At 41.4% G+C, this 21,377-nt stretch overlaps 1 pseudogene; it reads right to left on the bottom strand.

The window, feature by feature from the left end:
- Positions 1-14,049: 14,049 nt before the first annotated feature.
- Positions 14,050-17,763, bottom strand: LOC105047726 (systemin receptor SR160-like; annotated as a pseudogene).
- Positions 17,764-21,377: the final 3,614 nt, after the last annotated feature.

Here is a 21,377-nt window from a genome sequence, read left to right as displayed (position 1 = left end):
CATGCGAAAAAAAAAATTTAAAAATATCATTTGGTATGATATTTTTAAAAACGCCATTCCAAACGGCATTTTTAAAAACACCATATCATTTCGTACTTTTAAATATTCTCAAAAAAAATAAAAAAAATGATCAAAAAATAAAAATTATAATTTTAAATTTTTAAAAAATAAAAATTATAATTTTGATAAAAATAAAAATTATCTTTTTATTTTAAATTATCTTTTTATTTCAATTATCTTTTAAAATTATCTTTTTAAAAAAATATATGAAAAAAATTATTGTAAAAAAAAATTGAAAATATCATAAAAAAAGAATTGAAAAGAAATAAAAATTATAATTCAAAATTTTAAGAAAATAAAAATTTTTAATTTAATTCAAATAAAAATCATCATTTCATATTACAATCTCCTTTTCGAATTAATTTAAAAAAAAAAATCATAAAAGAAGAAAAAATTAAAAAAATTAAAAAATTTTAAAAAATATGTAAAAAAATAAAAAATAAAAAATAGCATAAAAAAGTAAAATATTTTAAAAAATAGAAAAAATAAAAATTATAATTTTAAATTTAAAAAAATTAATTTTTTAATTTTAATTAAATTAAAAAATACCATTTCAAATTACTTTCTCCATTTTAAATTATTTTTTTAAAAAAAACATTCCAAACAAAAAAGTAAAAAATGAGAAAAAAATGAGAAAAAATATAAATTTAAAATTTAAAAAATAAAAATTTTATATTTAATTCAAATAAAAAAATAATATTAAATTATTTTCTCCATTTAAAATTAAATTTTTTAAAAAATATTTTAAAAAATTTTAAAAAATTTAAAAAAATATATACCATAAAAAAAGATAAGATGAGAAAGAAATGAGAGAAAAATATAAGTTATAATTTTAAATTTTTTAAAAAAAATAAAAATTTTAATTTTAATTCAAATAAAAAATATCATTTCAAATTACTTTCTCCATTTAAAATTAAATTAAAAAAATTAAAAAAATTAAAAATAAAAAATAAAAAGTACCATAAAGGAGCAAAAAAATTAAAAAAATAGAAAAAAAATAAAAATTATAAATTTAAATTTAGAAAAAATTAAATTTTTAATTTTAATTAAAATAAAAAATATCATTTCAAATTATTTTCTCCATTTCAAATTATTTTTTTAAAAATATTCCAAACAAAGAAGAAAAAAATGAGAAAAAATAAAAAGTATAAATTTAAATTTTGAAAAATAAAAATTCTACTTTTAATTCAAATAAAAAAATAATTTTAAAATATTTTTTCATTTAAAATTAAATATATCATTAAATTAAAAAATTAAAAAAGATAATTATTTTTAAGAAATATCCCAAAAAAATCTTAAAAAATTAAAAAAATAAAATCTATCATAAAAAAAAAAGATAAGAAAGAAATGAGAAAAAAATATAATTCAAATAAGAAACATCATTTCAAATTACTTTCTCTATTTTAAATTAATTAATTTTTTTTCATACCGCACCATATGTAACTGTTCGTATCCGTACCAAATCGAGATATACCAGTACGGTCCGACTCATCTCATAATTAAATTATTCGATATATGATAAATATTTAGGTTATAATTTCTATAGCCCTTTTAGCATTACTTTTTCTCTCCTAATGTTCTGAGACACATTCGAGGATGTGTATCCATATCCACAAAGCATAATATCCGATCACTTAAAATTAAATAATATAAAATAAAATTAATATTTAATAATATTAAATAGAAAAAATATCAAACGTACAAAAAATAATATAATAAATATTACAAAAATATTAAGTACAAATCTAAAAAAGGCTAAGTTCCACAAGGACGTTGTGGTGCCCGTGGTCGCTTGGACCTTCTCAGGAAAGTCCAAGCCGGCTGCTCCTGCTCTTGTTGTGACGGCTCCTCCCCTATATTAGTGGAGGAGGTCTGCTTGTCATGCTGCTCAGGAATAACTGATACTGTCGGATCATCTACAGACTGAACGACCCGCTCAACCCTCTCATCTGGATACACGGATGGGCCTGAAAAGAAAGTATTATACTCATGTGGCTAACTGGTACCCGGTGATATCATCTGAGGGATGTAGGAAGAAGAAGGCGCTGTCATCTATGGATCAAAAGGTGGTGGCATCTGTGCAGCATCTAATGATGACATTTGCGGAATATGCGGAGATGGCATATGTGGAACATATGGTGACAGCGTATATCTCATATCTGGTGTATCGGCTGCTCTATACCAAGGCGCACAGCTATATGGATCAACACCAATCACCACCAATATTTCGGAACTTGCTCTCTCTATTTCATGCAGTATCCGAATCCATTCATCCTCATCAGTCGTAGATAAAGCACGACGAGTGTCCAACACAATATCCGACATAGAATCAATCTACAAAATAAAAATAAAACAGTCAATATACTATAAAATATAAAATAAAAATATAACACAAACAACATAAAAAAAATCATCGATATACTGAAAAGACGCACAGCAAAACTCTCGCCCTCGTATCCGAAAACTGCATACCGAGATTGTCCAATGACTCGTACTGTAATACTAAAAAATCAAGTCCTGTAGTCATCGGTATATGAACGGCCTCTCAAAATAGGATCACCATGAACAATGTGATCTTGACATGCATCCCAAATATCGATATACTCTGCATTTCTGATACGTCAGTCAATACGAGCTCTCCCTCGTCGATCAATACGATGAAGCGCCTGGCTGGTATCAAACTGCTCTGGGATGCCCTGAATCTGACCAGCACTAACACAACCACCATCATCTATATTTATATAGTTAAAAAATTATGGAGGTTCGTGCAAACGAGGTTGAGGCTTTCCTATATTAATATTAGCCTGAACATCTTCATAATCATTCTCATCTTCACCATCATCATTATTACTGCTACTGTCCTCATCCATCCAACAATCTTCATCTCCACTTTCATCCGACTCAAAGCCTCGACTATCAGAATTTATTCCACCGACTACCCAATCATCATTCCCTGTATGAGTATCGTCTCCCGCACTTACCACTACTTCTACCAAAGGAGAAGTCACCATAGCAGAAGACACAGAAGAAGTCACCATAGGACTCTGAATAATTGGACAACTAGGGCCCGTAGTAGTGGAATATTGTTCTGCAAATACGACCTCAACATTATCGGTTTGCACCATAGAAGTTACGAAAGGTGAGGAAGGCCCAATATTATTGTCCGCTTGAGTTAAAAGCCGACTATAGTATCCAAAGCTCGGTACATCTTCTTTTTCAATATATAACTCTAAAAATCGATATTCTGAATATTTCAAAGGAAAGATCAGCATTTCTTCGACATCTTCATCATCATCAATTGAAACTAAGATATAACTGCTCTGTATTAACTGTCCCGACAGATTAGGAGATTTTCATTTCAATTTTATTTCATATTTTTTTTGTCTACAGGAATCATGCTGTATAAATGGTTCAATAATTCTTGACGTGATAATGATGAAGATACTCTAATCATTCGATTTGCAGGATGACTGTATTGCACACCAGTTTCATCATTCTGTATTATGTCATCATAATACAATAGTACACGAACTCAAGTACTGGCCATTTTCTCAGAGAAACCTATGACAAAATCAAAATTAAAATATTTAGTATTACGAATTATTTAATCATTTCAAAAGATTTACATGATAAATGCATCATATCATCAACAAATAGGTACAGATATATTCTATCCCATTCGAAAATTACATTAATTCTATAGGTTAATTACATTAATCAAATGATATGCAAAAAGGACCGAAAGAAATTTCGACAGCATTTCTCCTTAGTTCTCCCTACACGACTCAAAATGTGTGAGGAGAACTAAAGAAAAATACTGTCCGAAATCTCTCTCGAATCCTATGCATATCGTTCGAATAATGTAATTACCTATAGAATTAAATATAATTCTCAAACTGTCCAAACTGGAGAATCAATTGACCAATGTATATACTTTACGGGATCCATATAAAAATATATAATCAAATATATATTTTATACGGATATCATAGAATATTCTATATTGATCAACTGACGGGTCTACGTTTTCATCAAATGCAATATATTTTATAATTTTTAAATTATGACTGAATTAAATTTTAAAATAAATCTAAATCTAATGAGATAAAAATAAAAAATAAAAAAATTGAAATAGACGGTCCGCCGTCGGGGCCCGATGGGGCCCGCTGCCGTCGGGGGGCCGCCGCAGGGGCCCACCACGGCCCATCGCCAGGGGCCCACCGTATCCCACCGCCAAGGCCCGCCGTCAGGGCCCATCGCCTGGGAAGGGGAGGGTCAGGGCCCACCGCGGGGGCCGCCGCCGGGGCCCGGTGGGGACCGCCGTCGTCGCGGCCCCCTGGCGGGGCCCACCGCAGTCGATCACTGGGGGCCCGCCGTATCCCATCGCGGGGGCCCGTCGTGGGAAGGGGACGGTCAGGGCCCGCCGCCGGCGAGCGTGGGCCACCGCCGGCAGTCGCCGGCGGCCAAGGAAAAAGAGGGAGATAGAGAGAGAGGGAGAGAGAGAGAGAGGAAGAGGGAGAGGAGGGGGCCGGCCAAGGGAATGGGAGGGCCACCGCCAGGGGGCCGCCGTCAGGGCGCGTGGACCGCCGCCGGCCGTCTGTCGCCGGCGGCCAAGGAAAAAGAGGGAGAGAGAGGAAGAGAGAGAGGAAGAGGGAGAGGAGGAGACCGGCCAAGGGAAGGGGAGGGCCACCACCACGGGGGGACACCGCCGGGGCTGCTGCCGGGGCGTGTGGGCTGCCGCCGGCCGTCTGTCGCCGGCAGCCAAGGAAAAAGAGGGAGAGAGAGAGGAAGAGAGAGAGAGAGAAAGAGGGAGAGGAGGGGGCCGGCCAAGGGAAGGGGAGGGCCACCGACGTGGGGGGCCACCGTCGGGGCGCACGGCCCACCGCCGGTCCTCTGACGCCGGCAGCCAAGGAAAAAGAGGGAGAGAGAGAGAGGAAGAGGGAGAGAAGATGGAGAGAGAGAGGAAGAGGGAGAGAGAGAAGAGGTAGCTCACCACCGTCGGGAGCTCGCCGTCGTGCCGCCGGAGAGAAAAAAACGTCGAAGATCATCGGAGAAGAGGGAGAAGGGTTTTTTTTTGGATTATATCTTTGAAAAATGCCAAGGGGGGATGGCGTTTTCAAAAATATCATTTCCTTTGGTATTTTTTTATTTTTTTTCTTTTCTGCTTATTTTTAATAGTTTTTTTAAATTTTTTCAATTTCTTTAGTTATTTTTATGTAATTTTTTAATAAATAAAAATAATTTTAAATAACAATAGTAATTTGAATGATAATTTTTTATTTAAATTAAGTTAATATTTTTTATTTATATTTATAATTATATTTTTTTACCATTTTTTTCTTTTATTCACTTCTTTTATGGCATTTTTTTTAATTTTTTAGAATTCAAATTAAAATTTTTATAATTTAAAAATATAATTTTAATTTTCTCCCATTTTTATTTTTTTGGCATTTTTTTAAGTATTTTTTCCTTTGTTTAGAATATTTTTTAAAAATTTAAATTTAAATTAATTTAGTTATTTGAAATGATATTTCTAATTTGAATTATAATTAGAATTTTTATTTCTTAAAATTTAAAATTTTATTTTTGAATTAGAATTACAATTCCTATTTTTTTCAATTCTATTCTTTTCCCTTTTTTCTTTTTTTATGGTGCTTTTTATTTTTTTTACATCCATTTTTTTCTTTCCTTCAGATTTTTTTAAAAAATAATTTAAAATGGTAAAAAATTTTATTTTTTAAATTAAAAAATAATTAAAAAATTTTTAATTAAAGTTAAATTTTTTATTTTTATTAATTTTTAATTTTTAATTTTAATTTTTTCTCTCATTTTTCCCCTTTTTCCACTTTTTTTATGGCATTTTTTTCTTTTATCAAAATTTAATTCAAATTAAAATTTTAATTTTTTTTCTATAATTTAAAATTATAATTATAATTTTTTTCCATTTTCACCATTTATTTCTATTTTTATGAAATTTTTTTAGGATATTTTTTTCATTTGTTTGGAATGTTTTTTAAAATAAAAATTGAAATGAAGAAAGTAATTTGAAATGATATTTTTTATTTTAATTAAAATTAAAAAATTAATTTTTTAAATTTAAAATTATAATTTTTATTTTTTTCTATTTTTAAAATATTTTACTTTTTTATGCTATTTTTTATTTTTTTATATATTTTTTTAAAAAAATTAATTTGAAATCAGGAAAGTAATTTTAAATGATGGTTTTTATTTGAATTAAAATTAAAATTTTATTTATTTTTATTCAAAATTATAATTTTTATTTTTTTTCATTTCTTTCTCATTTTTTGGGTATTTTTTATTTTTTAAATTTTTTAAAAAAGATTTTTTTTAGATATTTTTTTTAGTTTACATATTTTTTTAAAAAAATTAAATTTGAATGAAGAAAATAATTTAAAATTATTTTTTTATTTTAATTAAAATTTGAAATTTAATTTTTAAAAATTCATTCCAAATTATAATTTTTGATTTCTTTTTATTTTTTTTCAATTTTTTTCTTCTTTTATGATATTTTTTTAAAAAAAATAATTCGAAAAGAAGATTGTAATATGAAATGATGATTTTTATTTGAATTAAATTTAAAATTTTTATTTTATTAAAATTTTAAATTATAATTTTTATTTCTTTTCAATCCATTTTTTATGATATTTTTAATTTTTTTTTACAATAATTTTTTTCATATATTTTTTTGAAAAGATAATTTGAAAAGATAATTTGAAATAAAAAGATAATTTTTATTTTTATCAAAATTATAATTTTTATTTTTTAAAAAATTTAAAATTGTAATTTTTATTTTTTGATCATTTTTTATTTTTTTCTTTTTTTTTAGGAATATTTAAAAGCGCCAAATGATATGGCGTTTTTTTTTTTTTCGCATGGTCTACGTGGAAAATGGGGGATGGGTGATGTGAAAGATAAAACATCATTTTGAATGACGTTTTATCATTTTTGCATCAAATCGATAAATAAGTTAAAGATTGAATTATTTTTATAATTAAATTTTTTTATATTATTTAGAAAAAAGATCCATCATTCACCCCTGAAACTTAACCTTCAGTGTCTGGGTGAAGGCACTCACCAACTCACTTGCTCAATTGATTTTTGTTTCCAAAAGAAGGATGAGGACATCTTCAATCAATATTCGTCGTCTCTTTTAAGATTCATTTAGTTATATTTTTTAATTTTTTTTTAAAAAAATATTTTTTATTTTTTTTATTTTTATTATTAAATAAAAATTAATAAAAAATAAAAAATATGTTCGATAACTATGTTGCTATAAAGTAAAAAATAATATTTGGAGATGATAAATGAAGAGCTCGACGAGAAAAAAAATTTCAGAAAGAAAGAAAAAAAAAAAAAAAAAAAAAAAAGGAGATGGGGGAGGTGAAGAGTTCGGAGAGAGAAAAAGATCCGAGCTCTTTTTTTTTTTATTTAACATTTTAGACATGCAAAAGTTAAAAAAATAGAAAAATAAATTTTAGAAGGTTAAAAATATTTTGCTTTGCATATAAAATAATAATTTTAATTTTTATTTTTTTTTAATTTTTAATTTTTTATAATATTATTGGATATTATTTTTTGATTTTTATTTTTTAAAAATTAAAAAATAAAAAATATTTTTTAAATATTTTTTTAATAACTAACAAAACGCACCCTTAAGAAATTCACTTCGAATCAGCCGCTACAACAGGCATCAGAGATGTTATTTAAGGATTCAGTCCTTGTGGAAGCAGAGAGCCATAGCACACACGACAAATGCTAGCACAAGAATCAAGCCATATAGGATACATCAAAGTATTCTCTATAATCGCGCGTACAGCACATTGACCGATTCAACATCCAGCTGCAAGTTCCCAAGGCATGCAACTTCCTCAGCAGCTTAATTTAGACATCACGGATTCCTTCTTAAGCATTCACAGATGAGCATTTACCCCAAACAAACCATAGGTGCACGCTGAGCAGCTCGCCTCTGGGGTTGTCAGTGGTTGTCGTTCCATGTACAGCATCTCATGCAAGACACGTTAATCTTTCTTTTAATTCTTTTTTGTTCGTTTGGGTAGCTACATGGCTGTCTATTAGCCTCTACACAAATTGTAGGATTAAACTGTATTGAGAGGGACGCAGACTTATGTTAACGTACTAATTGTCTGTTGAGTTGAATGCAGTGAGATTTCAAGGAAGCCGCAATATTGATCCCTTGAGTTGGGTCAACCAAAGGGATTTTATTATGGATAGTAAACGAAGTGCTAATAAAACCCAAAGCAGTTTAGCTGAATATTTGAAAAGGCCAAAGCAAGAATCATGCCACTAGACTATAGAATATTCGAAAGGAAAAAAAGCAAGCAGTTGTTCTCCCCTCAAAACGAAAAATCTGTGGGAGAGGTTCCTCCATATATAGATACATTGCCTTCTTCTCCTGTTTGTAGAATGATTTTTTTTTTTTTTGATAAAATAAAATATTCATATAAGTCGAATATCAATATAATCAAAAAAATAAAAAAAATCTCAAAATGGCTGCGATACATCAACCATCTTAGTCCAAATAACTCCTCCAATATATTCTACTATAAAAGAGGCCTTCCAATCTATCGTACTATTGATCTCATGATATACGTGCCTATTGTCGATCAAGAAACAGCCTCCGGATAGAACAAAAATTTTTTTTTCAATTTTTGTGCAGCATCATATGTTAGGATTTGACGTCTCAAGATTCGATCCACATTGAATCCACAACGAGGATCGCGAAGAAAAACGAAATCCAACGAGATCAAGATCACCTCAAACGAAGCTCGAACGGAGAAGATACGTACTTTTGAAGTTGGCACGCAATCCGAGATGGCGGAGGACCACCGGCGGCAGCGGGACGCCGCCTAGTGCGCAGCAGCGCGTGGCCCGATGCAGAGCGCGTGGCCCAGGTGCGAGCGTGCGGCCCGGCCCAGGCGCGAGGTGCGCGGCCCGGCCCAGGCGCACAGCCCGGGCCCAGGCACCCAGTGCAGGCGCGGCCCAGGCCCGCGTGCGCGGGCTGGCCCAGGCCCAGGCACCGCGCCTGGGGCCTGTACCCCGGTCTACCGTGGACCAAATGATCCACGATTGGGTCTGTGGACCGCGTGGGCGTTTCCCACTATTTCGTACGGTCCACGGCACTGTTCCATGGACCGATGCGTGATCGGAGGGTGTGGGTAGCCTGCAATCTTGATCCAACGACTTGGGAGTTATTTGGTTGATCTTAGGACTCCTAATCGTGATCTAATCGGGGTTTTAGCCTATAAATAGGCCTGATGCTCAACAGAGAAGTGATTGTGGTGGTCTTTTGGCTTCGTACGGCCATGAAAAATCCAGAGAATACTTGTGAAGGAGAGAGATAGCTGTCGTACACTGGGAGACAAGGAGCAGGGCTCCTGAACAGTGGACAGCAGTTGCTTCAAGAGTTCAGAGGGGTCTTCCAAGAGAGAGAGCTTTTGTAAGGGGAAACTTTTTATGAGAGAGAAATTAGGTGTACAAGGGTTGAGGATGAGATCTTCTCTTGTAAAATTTCTTTTTCATAGTGAAATTTGCATATCCCATGGAGACGAGCCCTCTTGTGGCTGATCCACGTATTTTGATTGTTTTCTGTTTTATTTCTTTTTCCTTCCTGCTGCATCGTATGGTACCAAAAAGATCTTGAAAAGTGGTGTCCTGACCAGACATCCACCCAACAAGTGGCATCAGAGCAAGGTGGTACAAGGATGCAGATTGCATCGATGGTGAGCAAAATTGAAGATAGAAAAGACAGGAACAATCAAGATGGAGATCAACAAGTTTAATGAAAAGAGCAATTTTTTCTTGTGGCAGGCAAGGGTAAAAGACGTGCTCATCCAACAGGAGTTGATCGATACTCTATTGTGCGAGGAGAAGCCAACCACCATGGAGGTGTAGGATTGAAAATGGCTACAGATACAGATGGTGAGTACCATCCGCATGTACCTAGTAGATGAGGTGGTGATCCATGTGTTGAGCGAGACTTCTTCGATGGTGCTGTGGTCAAAGCTCGAGGAGTTGTATATGGCAAAGTCTATCACCAACACTCTTTTCCTCTGGAGGCAGTTTTACCAACTGCGGATGGCTGAGGGACAGAGCGTGCAGGAGCATCTCAGCCACTTTCAAAAAATCCTCACCGATCTCCTCAGCATTGGCGAGAATGTTGAGGAGAAGACTAGGATGCGGGTTTTGCTGGCATCGCTTTCCCCTTCGTACGAATCCTTGGTGACTGCTCTTCTAGTGGAGAAGAGCACTATCAAGATGGATGAGATCACCGCGGCGATACTCCAGAACGAGTTTTCATGAGGGAGAATCCAGCTTCAAGCTCAGGTGGCGGTAGCTCAGTTTTGGTGGTTTCTGGAGGAGCAGGAGGTGGTAGACGGAGCGACAGGAGATCGCGACGAGAGCGGTCTAAGTCCAGGAGAGACTTTAGCAAAGCCAAGTGTTACCGGTGTGAGGAGTTGGGGCATCTTGCCAAAGATTGCCCTCAATCCAAAAATCGGATGGTTGTAGCGACGGCCGGCAGCGATTCAGATAGAGATATTCTGAAGATATCTGACGAGGTATTTACTTCTTCCCAGCAGTGGATATTAAATTCTGCATACCCCTATCATGTATGTTGCTGAGAGGAGCAATTTGACTCCCTGGAGAACAGTGAGGAAACTGTATATCTGCCGGATGGATCGAGCTGTGCGACCAGAGGCATCGGGACGGTCAGCTGGAGGACACATGATGGTGTAGTGAGAAGATTGGGGGAGGTCCGATACATACCCAATTTCAGGCGAAGTCTTATCTCACTTAGCAGACTGGACTTGAGAGGCTACAGGATGATAACTAGTGGAGGAATCCTGAGGGTGCTACGCGGCGATAGGATTGTGCTGGAAAGGAAAAAGAAGAGCAAAGGATATTATTACTTGGTGGGAAGCCCAATGCGAGGTGGAGCTTCGGGAGTCAGGTAGAGCCTAGAGCGAGATGGAGCTCCAAGTGGAGGCGGATTGGGCACGAGACAGAAGACTCATGAGGATGAGAGGCGACATCGCAAGGTGAGATTCCTATTGCCACAGGATGATGCCCTGAGTAGGTCTCAGGTCAGGAGGAGCACAACATACGACGGAGATGAGATCGAGCGGTCTGGCTCGACTCCCATGTTTGCCCATCCATGATCAGCAGGCGATTGTCTCAGGGCATGAGAGCGAGGAGATCCAGAAGCTCTAGGAGTTAGAGGAGTTGGAGGAGGTCGAATATCGAGTCGAGATGAAGATTGTTAAAATTTGATACCTCGAGATTCGGTCCACATTGAACCCACATCGAGGTTTCCGACGAAAAATGAAGTCCAACGAGATCAAGATCACCTCAAACGGAGCTCGAACGGAGAAGATACGTGCTTTTGAAGTCGGCATGCAACCCGAAGCGGCGGAGGACCACCGGCGGAGCGATGGCAGCACGGCCGCAGGCGGCGGGACGCCGCCCAGCGCACGACAGTGCGTGGGCTAGGCGCACAGGGCACGGCCCGGCGCGGGGCGCACGGCCAGGCCCAGGCGCGGGGCGCGCAGCCCACCCGCGTGTGCGGACCGGCCTAGGCCCAGGCACCGCGCCTTGGGCCTGTACCCCGGTCCACCGTGGATCGGGCGGTCCACGATCGGGTTTGTGGACCGCGTGGGTATTTTTCATGTATTTATGCGGTCCACGGCACTGTTCTGTGGACCGGTGTGCGATCGGAGGGCGTGGGTAGCCTGCGGTCTTGATCCAACGGCTTGGGAGTTATTTGGTTGATCTTATGACTCTTAATCGTGATCTAATCGGGTTTTTAGCCTATAAATAGGCCTGGTGCTCAACAGAGAGGTGATTGTGGTGGTCTTTAGGTTTCATACGGCCGCGGAAAATCCAGAGAACACCTATGAAGGAGAGAGAAAAAACTACCGTATGCTGGGAAATAAGGAGCAAGACTCCTGACAGCGAACAGTGGTCGCTTCAGGGATTCAAGAAGGTCTTCCAAGAGAGAGAGTTTTTGTGAGAGAAAACTTTCTGTGAGAGAAAAATTGGGTATACGAGGGTTGAGGGTAAGATCTCCTCTTATAATTTTTTTTTTATGGTTGATCTGCGTATTTTGATTGTTTTCTGTTTTATTTCTTCTTTCTTCCTGCTGCATCGTGTGGTATCAAAAAAATTTTGAAAGATGGTATCCTGATCAGACATCCATCCAGCACCATAAACACGCAAAATGCATTACACGAAAAAATTGAACGTAATAGCTAGTAGGAAGCAATTATTTGTAACCAAAAGGATTGAGAATAGATTCAAGAATGCCCGGAAGCAGTCTTCTAGTCGAAGAAGACGCTGGAGGAAAGGCGGGGGGCAAACCTTACCATCAAGAGGCCAAGTGCCGCCCCCACTGGGGACCCCGAAAGCTATGGATGGGTGTACGCTGACCATGCGGCGAGTAGATTGATGCAGTCATGCATCTTTCTGCATCTTGTCTTCCTATTCAAATTTAATAGTCAAAAGGAACAATCCTATATTAGTACCGCGACTATAACAAAATATCTAGTAGTTTGTCAAGATTGATTGCTTGTTCATTCAACTTGCTCTTGTTTGGCCCCCACTCGGCAAATAATTTCTTGGTGCTTGCGTCCAATATCTGCCACCGAGACTTTGAGGCTTGCAAATAATTTGATCCTTCTCCTATGCATTTTCTTGGGCTAAAGCCAAAATACAACCATGTATAAGTTCAAACAAGAACAGTAACAGACTTTGAATGTTCTATTTATTTTCTCTTGATCTTAGTAGGTGTAGACTCTAGAGACCAAAACGAAGGGAAGCTAAATCCTTACTCCAACATCAACCCGGTCACTAGGTGCAATCTCGATGGGACCACATAATTTGTTCCAGGCCATCATTTACGAATTACCCACGTGCTTCCCTAAATTTAATTGCTATCTTCCAGAGTGGGCCCTTCAACTGCCCAAGCCATCATGCCTTTCCAGCCCAGTATGAAGCAATGGGTTTAAGCGCCTCGGTTAAAAGAGAAGGGAATGTGACAATTTATCACAAGGAGCTTATCATGGTTAAGTAGATTTGTCATCATAAGGAACTCATCAATTATGGTAAGGGAAACAGCCAATTATAACGAACTACAATATATCGGCATTGCTATCAGTATACAACTATGTTGTGCATGAGCAGGTGAAATATGGCCAACTTTGATTAGAAAACTGTGCATATAGTGCTCTGGAATCACGTTACGGATGAGAAATTTGATCAGATGACAAAAGCAATGAGAGAGCCTTTGACCAGTCAAAGGGCTAAAGAAAGATGAGTGGGAGCAGATTAGATGTTCAGCAGTGCAAACGCTCGAAGCTATGCATCCCCACCTGGTGACCAAGATGTATGATGGAAGGCCCTGATTGGACCTCGCCAGTTTCGCTGTTGGTGTCCCTACGGAGTCCTGAAACGCATCATCCTTTAATGGTTCCTGGGATTGGAATTGAAGTCTTATAGAGTTCAGACAAAAGCTGGCAGCTTGTTTTCGGATGGAAAGGGTACACGGGTGGAGTAATCAAATGGCAGGAGGAGCTCTGCAAAGGGATGGTCAGCAAAGCACTCATTGCCACGGCAAAAGTTTCAGATGACGAAGTCCAACTACTGCATAAACCATAGAACTTGTAAGCAACTTTGGAGCACAAACAGTGTGTTTGGGTCATCTTCCTCATTGCAAGCGTTATGTAAATCAAATTAAGTTTATCAGAACTAGATGTGCTTTTTTAAACAAGAAAAGGGAAAACAAATAACGAGAGAGGCCATTCGATCAGAAACATAGGTACGCTAGGTGCCCAATCCAATCCACGTAGAGGTATGCGTCGGAACATACATGCAAGGAGAATTCGAAAAATTTGATCGAAAGGGATACTAAATGTGGAATTGGAAGGAAAATCACTTTATCTGTACAACACAGCATACCCATTAGCGATGTATGAAATACAAAAACATGGGTTTTGCGGTTGATATGATACATTCACCGATGAAGCTACAGGAAAAATTCTCTCATACCCACCGAAATGGTGAGGACGGATGGCTGAAAGAAAGTTGTAAGAGGCTTCATTGATTCTATCGCGCGCCTCCCTTCCTCTAAAAAGAATTCTGCCGTAGTTATTTCTCCCGCTCTTTAATCCTTCTCCTCTTTGCCTTCCTTCAGGCTCATATCAACCACCCCGAAACTCCCATCAACGGAGGGTAGAGGGGCAGAGGCTGTGGAATCCACCGTCGAACCTGCTTGAATCTCCTTGAACATTGCCATCACCTTTAACATGGTGGGGCGCCGCAATGGCCTGTCATCCAGGCAAGCACAAGCAATTTTAAGGTGCTCTAATAGCTCCAACTCTAGAATAGGACCCTCCTTCAATAGCTCTGGATCAAACACATCGCTGATTCGGAGCTTCGTGTGCTGCTTCACCCACCCGACCAAGTTATTATCCCCAAAATCTGACGAGTCTGTGGGCTGCCTCCCTGTGAGCAGCTCAAGCAAGACCACACCGTAGCTATATACATCCCCTTTGGTGGTGCACCGGAAGCTCTGGTAGTACTCTGGTGGGACATAGCCTGGTGTGCCTGCAAGAGTGGATACGCTCAAATGTGTGTCCGTCGCGCTCATAAGTCTGGCCATTCCAAAATCCGAGACCCTGGCTTCCAAGCTCTCGTCGAGAAGGACGTTGCTGGACTTCATATCCCTGTGAATTATGTGGGGAATGCAGTTGTGGTGGAGGAATGCCAGACCTCTGGCTGCCCCGACTGCGATCTTTCTTCTTGCTGCCCAATTTAGCTTGATCCCGGCTTTCTTCCGGTCGTGCAGGACATCCTCTAGACTTCCATACTTCATGTATTCATAGACCAAGAGCCGCTCTTCTCCAACTTTGCAGTAGCCCAATAAAGAAACCAGGTTGCGGTGCTTGATCTTTCCTATGGTCTCCATCTCCGCCATGAACTCCCGCTCGCCCTGTCCACTAACATGTATCAGTTTCTTGACGGCGACAACGCTACCATCCTTGAGCTGGGCTCTGTAGACATCGCCAAACCCACCGGAGCCAACGAGGCTGTCGTTGTGGAAGCCATTGGTTGCCTCAAGGAGATCGGCGAACGTGAGTTTCCGAGGAGCCTTCTCGAATGTGGCGAGGTTGATGCTCAAGGCTTCCTTCGTGGCCGTCAGCTTCCAGTTGGAGTTGGCGGTGCCGGAGTGAGATCGACTGTTATCGACATAGAAATCTCGTGAGTTGTTGTTATTGCTTTCTTTCTTCCGCCTCTTCCGCTTTCTGGTCTCCACGGCAACAATGATGAGACCAATACAGAAGAGGGAGAAGATCAATCCCATCGCCACACTCCCTGCGAGGGAGGCTTGCCGGCGGCGAGACTTTTGATGCTGGCCGCTCGAGTTGGCATTTGCACTCTCTTCACAAGATGGGAGAGGGAACCCACAGAGGCCGGAATTGTTCTCATACCGGGACCGCGGGAACGTGGCCAACTGCCCCAACACAGGGATCGTCCCGTTGAGCCCGTTGTTTGAGAGATCGATATCGGAAAGCATGGAGAGGCCAGAGAAGGACGACGGGATCGGCCCTTGGAGAGCATTATGAGAAAGATCCAACACACCAACATCGTGCAAGTTCCCCAGGTCCGACGGGATCGGTCCAGAGAGCATATTGTGGCCCAGGTTCAAGATCATGAGGTAGTACATGCTGCCGAGCTCCCTGGGGATCTCGCCGACCAGGTGGTTGTAAGAGAGATCGAGGAAGATCATCGAGCCATTGTTGTTGAAAGTGTACTTGGTGCTCCCCATGTACACCCAGGTGAAGTTGCAGAACCGCCGGCTCGGCAGCCGGTTCAGATCCTCCTGCCGTATCCCGGCGAACTCCAGAAGGCTCCCGGATCCCCGGCACTCGCTGCTCCCGTCGTTCCTCAGGTACACAAACCGCTTCCCGGTGACCAAGCCGACGCCGATGTTGCCCGACTGCCTGGCGAGGGCCGGCGGGATGGTCCCGTTCAGGTGGTTGTTGTTCAGGTCCAGCCAGATCAAGCTCTTGCATTCCCCGAGCTCCGGCGGGATCGGACCGGAGAAAGAGTTGTTTCCCAGCTTAAGAATGGCGAGGTTGCCGAGCCGGCCGATCCAGGAGGGGATCGGGCCGCTCAAGTGGTTGCTCGACAGCGAGATCCAGTTCAAATTACTGCAGTTGCTGAGGCCGGCCGGGATGGATCCCGTCAGCCCATTGTTGTCGAGGATGAGGTTTTGGAGGCTCCGGATGTGGGACAGCTGGGCCGGGATCTCCCCCTGGAGCAAATTCTGCCACATGATGAGGTCGCGGAGGGAAGATAGGGAGCCCAGGGTGGCGGGAATGGCCCCGGTGAGGTAATTGAAGCTGAGATCGAGCGACACCAATTTGGAGCAGTTGCTGAGGGACTCCGGAACGCGACCGGTGAAGTGGTTGTTCTGAAGGTAGAGCTCTTCCAAGTTAGTTTCATAGCTTTGGCAAAGTGCCGAGGGGATCGACCCCGAGAAGCCATTGGAGCTGAGATCGAGCAGCTCCAGCATCGGGAGCTTCGAGACCGAGTTCCGAAGGGGCCCGGAGAAGTTGTTGAACGAAAGGTCAAGAATCTCGAGATTCGGCAGGGAAGAGGATAGGGTCTCGAAGGGGAACTCGCCGGAGAAGTTGTTGTTGGAGAGAGAAAGGGAGGTCAGGGCGGAGCAAGAAGAGAGGTCCGCGGGAAGAGCACCGGTGAAGTGGTTGGCAGAGAGGTTCAGATAGCTCAAACTCCGGCACCCGCCCAAGACTCCGACCATGATATCGCCGGTGAACTTGTTTGCGGAGAGGTCCAGGTGTTGAAGGCCGGAGCAGTTGCTAATCGACGGGATCCCGCCGGTGAGCTGGTTTCCGGTCAAGTCCAGTCGCCGGAGGAGGCCGAGGCTCGAGAGCAACAGTTGGATGTCGGCCTCGCCGGAGATCTTGTTAAACGAGACATCGAGGGTCTCCAGCGAGAACAACCCACCGCCGCTGGAGGGGTTTTTCCTGGTGGGAGGGATCCCGATGGAGTTGCCGGAGAGGTTGAGCGACCTCAACCCCGTGCAGGCGGCGGCGAGATTATAGACATCAGCGGTCGACCCTCTGAGGGCATTATCGGCGAGGTCCAGCACAGCGAGATGGCCGCCGCACCGGGACCCTGCCGCCGAGAGACTTCCGGAGAGGTTAACGGAGCGGAGGGAGAGCAACTCGAGACTCCCAAGGCTCAACAGAGAAGAGGAGACGGAGCGGAAGTCGGCGCTGAGGGCGAGGCTCTGAAGGGAAACGCCGGCGACGCGGCCGGCCTTGCAGCTGACGCCGGCGAAGGAGCAAGGGCTCTGGCTCGCGTCCCAGCTCCGGAGGACCTGGGACTGGGCAGAGAGCTCTTGAAGGAGATCAGAAGCTCCAAGTCCCCGGACTCGCTCGATCCAAGACCTAGGAAGAGTAGCAGTAGCAGAAGGAGAAGAGGGAGGATGTCCATGGAGGGGCCGTCGAGGTCTCGGTCTCTTCCACTCATGGCAGCGGCCAGGGCTCCTAGGGTTTGGGTTCCGCCATTAGAGACGGAGGTGGAAGGTGGTTGCGGTGGGGGTTGGAGGAAGGGGGGGGGGGGGGGGTCGAAAGGTTGGGAGCGATGAAGAGGACGAGTTATTTATCGGGCAATGGAGGAGGAGAGACGGGGCGGAGGGAGTTGCTGTGGCCCCAGCATCCATGTGCGCAGGTAATTTCCGCTTTCCAAATTTAATTAATTAACTATCAGGATAATTTAATTTTATCCACAGTTCAAATTACCAGCGAACGGCAGGGATGGAGCGCGATCCGGGCCAGATTCGCGACGTGGAGAGCGCTCTGCTCGAGGTGGAGTCACGTGGTTCCGGTCCTCTCGTCTACGTAGCCGTGTATCCAAAATGCCCCTAAATATTGGGGTAATTTTATATTTTTATAATTTACGGGAAGCTAAGAGCTATACAGACAATGGAGGGTCTTTTCGTAATTTTATGAGGGACAGGTATGGCCGCAGGGTCCAAGCGTGGGGAGTTTGGAGAGCGTCTTCGTTACTTGGGAAAGGGCTCTGGCTTCTTCACGTAAGGTCCGGAACACAGCCTGACCGCCTGTGGTCGAGATCTGCCGCGATTTCGAGTTTAGATTATAATTATGCCCTCAATCCCTTATGGCAACTACGAATTAGTCACCCTTGCTTTCGTCTACAAGCTTGGAGGTATTTCCTCGAGTGGAGGGCGTTTTGGTCATCTAGAGTAAGTGGAGGGTAAAAAGTTAAGGTAAAATTGTATTATTTTTTTATTTTACCCTGGATTAATGTAACGTAAAGGTGACGACTCGGTCAGGCTAGGACTTAGAATGAAATGTCAACATCGTACGAGATCTCGGGAGTTGGTGGAGCATCGATCTCGGCCGTCTATTTCCTTGACAATCAGAGCCGTTCGATTTTCTAAGTTGTCGAAAATGGAAGGTTGGATATGGGCGACGGGACTGCCGAGTCCACCAGAAGCGCAAAAAGGGTAAGCGAAGAGGGGGCGGGAAAAGGTGGCAAGGAAGAGGATTAAAAAATATCCGAAAAATTATCCATAGCGTGAAAAGGGTAAAAGGTCCAAAGCACAGAGTAAAGAAAATTATATTGCCCCGATGTATTACCCAAATAAGTGTATAATTTTTTTTTTTTTTTGGTGATCCCTGCAAAACAAGTGGATTTTTTTTTTTTTTTTTTTTTTTTAAGATAAGAAAGTAGAAATCTCTTTGCTCCTAAGACCGAACGGGGGAGACAGCATTGTACAACAGAGTTATGGCCACACACGCCCGTGCATTCAATATAGCTGCAGCCCAAGATGACGTGGCCTCGAATCTAAGCCCTCCGGTGGCCGCCGCTCCTAGTCTACACTCACAAACAGGAGAGACCCAAAATTTGGACCACTAGAATAATTCCAAGCCACGGATAAAAATGGAGGAGTACGAAATCCAGCAAGTGGGGCTATATTTCAGGTGCCCGAACGAAGTCTTTTTAATACTTGAACGGGGCACTGAAAACCTGAAGTGAGATAAAGAAAGATGAGAGGAGGAGGGAGAAAGGTAGGACCCACAGCCGGGACGGACACGTGCGGCTGTCCGCGGGCCGTGACGTGGCACACATAGAGTGGACCCCACATCGGAGCCATCCCGGATTTGACCAAGCGAGCACCGACAGGTTCCCATCAGCGCTGATCCGGGCCGTTCGATCCGTGATGAGGGATAAGGGGATGAAAGTTGAGGTGCGGACCCACCGATCTAAGGGCGAGCAATGGGAGAGACACTAGCCGCGGAAGGGGTCAAGAAGGGCCGTTAGATTGATGGCGCAGCCAACTTTAGGTGTATCCGCTCCTTTTCGGCTGTGGAGGGGTGGATGGGGGCGGGGCACCGCACGTGCGAGGCGGATGATAGGCAATAATTGGGAGGAGAAGACAAAATAGGGAGTGGAGGGGAAAGGGACCCACGCTTTTGAATGATGGCGTGGCGAGGTGGGTTGTCTAATGCCGCCGCTCGTAACGGAACAGGAGCAGAAAGGAGGGATAAAGAGCCGGGGATTGCAAACTTGAGTGTCTTCTGTTTGTTGGTTGGAGGATGTGAGGATTTCTCTTTTCATGCTTATCATGTTCAAATGATGGTGTAGATGAGCGGTGCAAGGGTAACACGCAAAGTTTGGAACAAAAATAATTGCACACGCGAATCTTTCATTAAATGGATGCATTCCTTATAATTAATACCTATCGTAGCATAGCTTATCTTAATTAGCTTAAAAGTTATGGATAGTTTTGTTTGTAAACGAATACATTACCACATTTAATAATTAAAGTTGTCCATGAAAGACATACCCATTCTTTTCTTTTCTTTTTTTTCAAACCTTATTGGCTTTATTTATTAGACAATAAGGGCATGATGGGCCTCGAAGTTGATAACATTGATGATTGCCATGCATAACTGATGATATAATCTTCATCCTGAAAAATATTTCATGAATTACACTTAAAGATGGACTTAGGGTATTTGGTTTGTGATCAGAATCGAAGTCTGAATGAAAATTGGAATAGATTGGAATCAGAATCGAAATAATTTACTCTCCGGAAGCATTTGGTTTGTAATCGGAATTGAAATCAGAATGGATATTCTATTATTGTTATTTGGTTCATATAAAGATAGGAATCAGAGTCAACTCAAAATTTTATTTTTATTTTTAATTAAAATTTTTAAAAATTAATTATTTTAAAAATTAATATTAAATAAAAATTAAATATAATAATATTATTTTATTTTTTAAAAAATTATCATAAAAAAAATAGAGATAGCAACCAAAACAAAATTAAATCAGCCCATCCCATAATCCTCGGGTCCCCTTCTTCTCTTTCGTCTCATAATCCTCGGATCCCATGCATGAGGGAGGAGGCGGTCACGCGACCACTAGGGCTGGATCTGGTGGTGCTGGAGACGTTCCCAAAGCTTAGATTTCGATGAATTCCTCCACCATGAGGAGCGATCATCCCTTAAGCATCTATATCATCGTTCGGATGGCGACCGATGGCATCTAAATTGATATTGAAGGAGGAGGAGAGGGGAGGCGATGGCTGGGTCCTCCACCGCTGCCACAGCAGGCGAAAGAGTGGGAGAGACGCGAGCAGCTCGGAAGGCGACCTTACGTAGCACCAGAGGATAGCGGGCAGCAAAAGCACAGCATGCAAGTAGAGGTGGCACACTCGACAGCGATGTGGGTGCAACGGCTTTTCGTCGTCTTAGGGGGAGGGAGAGGAGGAAGGGGCGGAGGAAGGCAGCCAAAGGTCTGATGCGGCACCGACGATGAAGGAGACCGTGGCATCAGCGAACCAGGTGATGATTACGTGGACAGGAGTGGTAGAAAGCGAGAGGAGAAGGAGGAGCAAAGCTAAAGAGGATCGGGAGCAAGAAGCGGGTGATGCGTCAAGGTCGGGCAGACAGCTGTGAGGTGGGGTAGATGGATGGACAATTTTTTTTTCTTTAATCTCATTCCACTGGAATGAGATTTTGACTCCATTGGGATAAGTCCGGATTCGATTTCTCAAGGAATGGATAATTTTCATTCCTCTCTAGAATGGAAATCGAATGGACTCCCCCCATCCAAGCAATTGGAATGAAAGTCATCCATTCTGATTTTCATTCTAGACCTTAATTACTCAATCAAACACCCTCTTAATATTGATGATCCATCAAAAGGATAAACCG

This window comes from Elaeis guineensis, chromosome 6 (assembly GCF_000442705.2).
Source record: "Elaeis guineensis isolate ETL-2024a chromosome 6, EG11, whole genome shotgun sequence".
NCBI classification, from domain to species: domain Eukaryota; kingdom Viridiplantae; phylum Streptophyta; class Magnoliopsida; order Arecales; family Arecaceae; genus Elaeis; species Elaeis guineensis.
This window is presented reverse-complemented; position numbering and strand designations above follow the sequence as displayed.